Genomic DNA, 6,132 nt, shown 5'->3' with positions numbered 1-6,132 from the left:
TCACTCCTTCCTTCTCTAGGTAATCTATTCCGTGATTTTCTCCCCCATCAGATGATAATCTCCAGAAGAACAGGAACAACGCGATTTTATCTCTTTTCAACTCTCCTGAGAGCTTACTAGTGTTCAGCACAAAGGATGTAGTCAATAAATACCATTGATAATAATAATAGCAATATTCATGGTTTGTTAAGTGCTTACTATGTGCCAAGCAGTATTCTAAATTCTGGGGTAGATACAAGGTAATCAGGTTAGACACAGTCCTTGCCCCACATAGGGCTCAGACTAAATCACCATTTTACAGATGATGTAACTGAGGCACAGAGAAGTGAAGTGACTTGCCCAAGGTCTCATGGCAGACAAGTAGCAGAACCGAGATTAGAACGCTTGACCGACCTCTGACTCCTAAGCCCGTGCTCTGGATGGATGGATGGATGGATGGATGGATGTGTAGATGAATGATTGGAAGGATGGATAAATGGAAGGAAGGAAAGATGGACTGATGAGAGAGGATGGATTTGACAAGACAGATGGAGCTACAGTCATCCTTTCTTCCCTTCTCCCATACCACCTCTCATTCTCCTACTTTCATTCCCACCAACAGAGGCATACTAAAAAGTGTATCATTATTGTATTCATTAAGAGGTTGTGTGCCTATATTTTTCCACTTGCTGGAGTTGAAACAAAATAATCAGTTCAGACAATATTCCTGTCTCACAGGGGCTCAAAGCGTGAGAGGCAGAGAGATCCTAGGGATGTTAGCTCACTGCCCCGAGGTCACAAAGCAGACTAGTATCAGAGCCCTCATCAGAACTCAATTTCCAGTCAATCAATCAATCATATTTAATGAGCACTTACTCTGGGCCCAAAACTGTACTAAGCATTCGGAAAAGTTCAGTATAACGGAGTTGGTAGACACTTTCCCTGCACACAATGACTTAACGTCTAGAGCGATTCCCATTCCTGTAGGCTATGATAAAAGTTTTTTAAAAAATTATGTTATTTGTTAAGCACTTGCTATGTGCCAAGCACTGTTCTAAGCAATGGGAAAGATACAAGGTAATTGGTTTGTCCCACGTGGGGTTCACAGTCTTAATTTCCATTCTACAGATGAGGTCAATGAGGCACAAAGAAGTGAAGTGGCTAGCCTAAGGTCACACAGAAGATAAGTGACAGAGCACGGATTAGAACTGCCTCAAAACAGGATTTACTGTACTAAACACCTGGGAGAGCTCAGTTTAACAGAGTTGTTAACAGATTCCCTGCCCACAGTGAGCTTACAGTCTACAACGACTCCCCTTCCTTGAAGCCATGATGTCTCCCCAAAACTGGATTGTCAGCCTTACTAAGACTGACTAAGCCTTCAGTCTTAGTCTTCAGTCTTAGTCACCTCCCACCAAGATTTTAATAATCCATTAACGTCCAGCGATTTCTGTGAACCCCGTAGGACAACTAAGTATTTGGCTACACCCAAGGGCAATTCCTTGGTTAAGTGGTGGTGTGGTATTATTTACACAAGGAAGGACACATTTTGTCCAAGAGCGGAGGCTGGAGAGTGACCCTTTTAGGATCCTGACAATGGCAGCCTTCATGTCCAGGTTCCTCAGGCTGTAGATGAGGGGGTTCAGGGAGGGGGGCACCAACGTGTAGAACACAGAAAGCAGCAGGTTCATGATCAAGGAGAAGTCTGAGGACGACTTGATCTAGACAAATACACTCACAGAAAGGAAAACAGTGACAACGAATAGATGAGGCAGGCAAATGGAGAAGGCTTTGGCCCGGCGTTCGGTGGCTCGCATCCTCAGCATGGCCCAGAAGATGCGCACGTACGAGAAAGCGAAGGAAATGAAGCGGATGACGGCTAAGGCTACCCCAGAAATCACAGTAGCATCGATGATTATGGGTTTCTCCAAGCGGGTGATCTTCAGCATAGGGGGGACGTCACAGAAACCTGGGGGACGTTGTTGGACCCGCAGAAGGACAGGGAGAACATCCCAGCTGAACACATTGCGAGAAGCAGCGTGGCTCAGTGGAAAAGAGCATGGGCTTTGGAGTCAGAGGACATGGGTTCAAATCCCGGCTCTACCAATTGTCAGCTGTGTGACTTTGGGCAAGTCACTTAACTTCTATGTGCCTCAGTTCCCTCATCTGTAAAATGGGGATGAAGACTGTGAGCCCCCCGTGGGACAAGCTGATCACCTTGTAACCTCCCCAGCGCTTAGAACAGTGCTTTGCACATAGTAAGCGCTTAATAAATGCTATTATTATTATTATTATTATTATTATTATTATTATTATTACTGCAAACACTCCCCCTCTGAGCCAGGAGGCAGTGGTCATCTTCCACATATTCTTCGAGCCATGACGACCTCGTAGCTCAGGGGGAGGCACATGGTAGCATAGTGGTCATAGGACATGGCCGTGAGGACAAACAGCTCTGACCCGGCAGACCACACCACGGAGAAGACCTGGACGGCACAGCCCACTAGGGAGATGGATCTCTTGTTGGTCAGGGAGTGTGAATGGATTTGGGGACGGTAATGGAAAGGAGGCAGAGGTCGAGGACGGACAGGGCCGCCAAATAGATCTGGAGGAGCAGCACGGCCTGGACCAGCTGCAACTCCCAGACCTCCAAGAAACCAAGCAGGAGGAATTCCCTCACCGTCGAACATTTGGACATTGGTAGATAATGATGACTCCCTGCACAGGAAAAAGATCTTGATGAGGTGAATAAATCAACAGGAGTTTTTCCAGTGAGTCTATGGGAGAAGTAATCTACGGTATATTGGAAGAATGCTATTAATTACAAAATGACCCAGAGTCTTGGTAAAAGACTTCCACGTTAGTAGGAGGGAGGTCCAAAGGAGGATTGACACCATAATTCTCCAAGTGGGGACAACAAGATGACAAAGATATAAGACGGGAAAGCAGTAACAGTAACAATAGCAGTAAGGGCAGCAAACTCCCTAGTGGAAGTTGTAGCATCAATCAATCAAGCAATTAAGAAATCATATTTTTGAGCAGTTACTGTATGCTGAGCACTGTATTAAATACTTTGGAGAGTACAATGTAACTGAGTTGGTAGACATGTTCCCTCCGCACAACAACCTTACCATCTAAAGGGGGATAAAGATGTTAATATGAAAGAAATTCCGGATATGAACAGAGACTGTAAGCTCGTTGTAGGTAGGGAGTGTGTCTGTTATTTTGTTACATTGTACTATCCCAAGCATTAGTACAGTGCTGTACACATAGAGCTCTGCTTTGAGCTCAATGAAATTTTCAGTCATTCACACGTATTTATTGAGCACTTACTGTGTGCACAGCACTATACTAAGATGATTGATTGACTGATAATAGTAATAATGGTGTTTATCGAACCCCCAGTAGACACAAAAGGCAAGGCTATACTAACCCTATAAGGCACCCTGAAGCACACAAATTCATTCTCAAACCCAAAATTACAGCTATACATACATATATCCAAACACATAATGCAGTCACGTGCATTTGCACTCATTCAAAGACCAGGGTTTTCCCATAGACGTACATTCGTACGGAGTCAATCGTATCTATCTAGAGCTTACTGTGTGCAGAGCACTGTGCTAATCACTTAGGAGAGTGCAATACGAATAGGGTCGTAGACGCATACATCCATAAACTTTTCTTGTCACCCATTCGGCTCTTCTCTGACCTCCAAACCTGTTCCTCAAGGAGAGATGGAGAACATTCCCCACTGTTCCCTACCCAGATATCCCCCTTCCTTAAAACCCCTGATTCTCCTACCCTGCCCTGAGCAGGCACACACACCCATGCACATGCGCGCGTGTGCATGCGCACACACACACACACACACACACACACACACACACACACACACACACACACACACACACACACACACACACACACACACACACACACACACACACCCCTGGAGGTCCTGGGAATCGTTTGAAGCTGTCTCTATGCGAGGAAAATGAACTACAGAGTGACATTTGGCTAAACAGGGAAGGGTCTGGTGTGGGACCCCAATTACATAAGTCTCCTCGGGCTTGGCAGAGGGCTGGAAGAAAGGATTAATCGATGGTATTTACTGAGCGCTCCATACACATAAAGATCTGGTCTCTGACGTATGCTGGGGTCATTCACTGTGGACACGTTAATTTCAGTAGGCAAAGAATGGTGGCTGCACGTCCCCAAGATGGAAGCCATTCCCTGACTAACCCCCTCCCCAGGGCGGTGTCCCAAGGTGACCCTAGGGTACCGGCCATCTCATGGTCAAAAGCTATCTCGTGACCACCTGAGCCAGCAGGCGGAACTCGGAAGTGAAAGTGGGATACCGCCTCCACAAGCAAATCTGCTAGATTGACAGCCCAAGCCGGGAATACATAAGGTGTCCCTCGTCCCCGTGCCAATCAAATTAGATATGGAGAAGGGGGGTGGGCCGAGATTGAGACTGAGGCCTGAAGCTGAAGTGGCCTAGGAGCATAGGTGATAAATGCCTGTCACCTCTGACCTTCGGGGGCAGAACACCGAGACATGCAGCAAGAGAAGGCGTTGCTGCAGGATCAGCATCAGCGACAGCGGCCCACGTGTCTTTCTCTGTAGAGAAGGCCAGACGCCCGCCCTGCAACCAGAACCAACACATTGAGGCAAGGGCCACAGGACGGGTGAGTGTCTCGTGGGTGGGACACAGGTGCCCCGCTGCTGATAGGGATCATGAGTGAATTCCTCCCATGTAGGGAGAGCACATGGTGAGTGATAGCTAGCCACCACCACGTGCCCGGGTATGAATGAATTCCTCCTATGTGGGAAAGTAAGTGGATTCTTCCCGAGTGGGAAGTGCACATGGGTGATAGCTAGCTGCCTCACCCACGCGCGATTAACGTATGATTGTGTTTCTCCCGTTAGGGAAGCTCGAATATTGCTAATTAATTACACTCCTCCCGAAAGGGAAGCTCAATCCACTGCGCCTAAACAAGTAAACAATTCAGTTCGCCTCGCGGAATAAATTTTATATAAAACTCAGGCTTTCCGTCCCCGGCCTCTCTCTCTCTCTCTTGCCTCGCCGATTACTGAACGAACCCGTCCCTGGACTACGGGTGACAGGCGGCCTTCACGTCCCGGTTCCTCGGGCTGTAGATGAGGGGGTTCAGGGAAGGGGGCACCACGGTGTAGAACACGGACACCAGCAGGTCCAGAGCTGAGGCAGAATCTGAAGGTGGCTTCAAGTAAGCACAGAAATAGACCATGAGAAAGAGAATAAGGACGACAAGGTGAGGCAGGCAGGTGGAGAAGGCCTTGGACGCCTTCAGTGGCCGGCATCCTCAGCACGGCCCGGAAGTAGTGCACAAAGGAGATGATGATGAGAATGAAACAGACGATGCCTAATGCTAACACGGCGGTGATGGTCACATCGACGGGGACGTGGCCCTCGGAGCAGGTGATCTTCAGCAGGGAGGGGACGTCACAGAAAAACTGCTGGACGATGTTGGACCCGCAGAAAGACAGGTCGAAGCTGAAAACAAGGCTCCAATTAGGCCCAACTGAGCCGTGAGGCGGACGCCATCTTCCCACGGGTCACTGTGTCCATGAGGACCTTGTAGCTCAGGGGGAGGCAGATGGCGGCGTAGCGGTCATAGGACATCACCATGAGGACAAACTATTCTGCACCTGCAATGAAAATCACCAGACAGAAAGGTGCTGCCCGGCCTAGGAAGGAGATTTCTCTACGGTCGGTCAGGGAGTTGTGGATGGATTTGGGTACGGTGACGGAGATGTGGCAGACGTCGAGGAAGACGTACATGGGGGTGTGGAGGCGCCGGTAAAGGGCAGTGATGACGACGATAAGGAGATTCCCCCTCCGGGCCGCCAGGTAGACCGGGAGGAACAGCGCGGCGAGGACCAGCTGCAGCTCCCGGATCTCCGAAAAATCCAGCAGAAGGAATCCCGTCACAGTGGAGACATGCAACATTTCTGGGGAATGATTCGACTTCCTGCCCAGGAAGAGGGAAGACTTCAATTTAGAGACATTGATGTTGGGGTTGAAGGACTAGGACTAAGTCAATCAATTCTATTTATTGAGTACCTACAGAAGACACGGTATTGGTACATATGTTCACTGCCCCCAAG

Source organism: Tachyglossus aculeatus, unplaced genomic scaffold (genome assembly GCF_015852505.1).
Source record: "Tachyglossus aculeatus isolate mTacAcu1 unplaced genomic scaffold, mTacAcu1.pri scaffold_115_arrow_ctg1, whole genome shotgun sequence".
Classification (NCBI taxonomy): Eukaryota; Metazoa; Chordata; class Mammalia; order Monotremata; family Tachyglossidae; genus Tachyglossus; species Tachyglossus aculeatus.
This window is presented reverse-complemented; position numbering follows the sequence as displayed.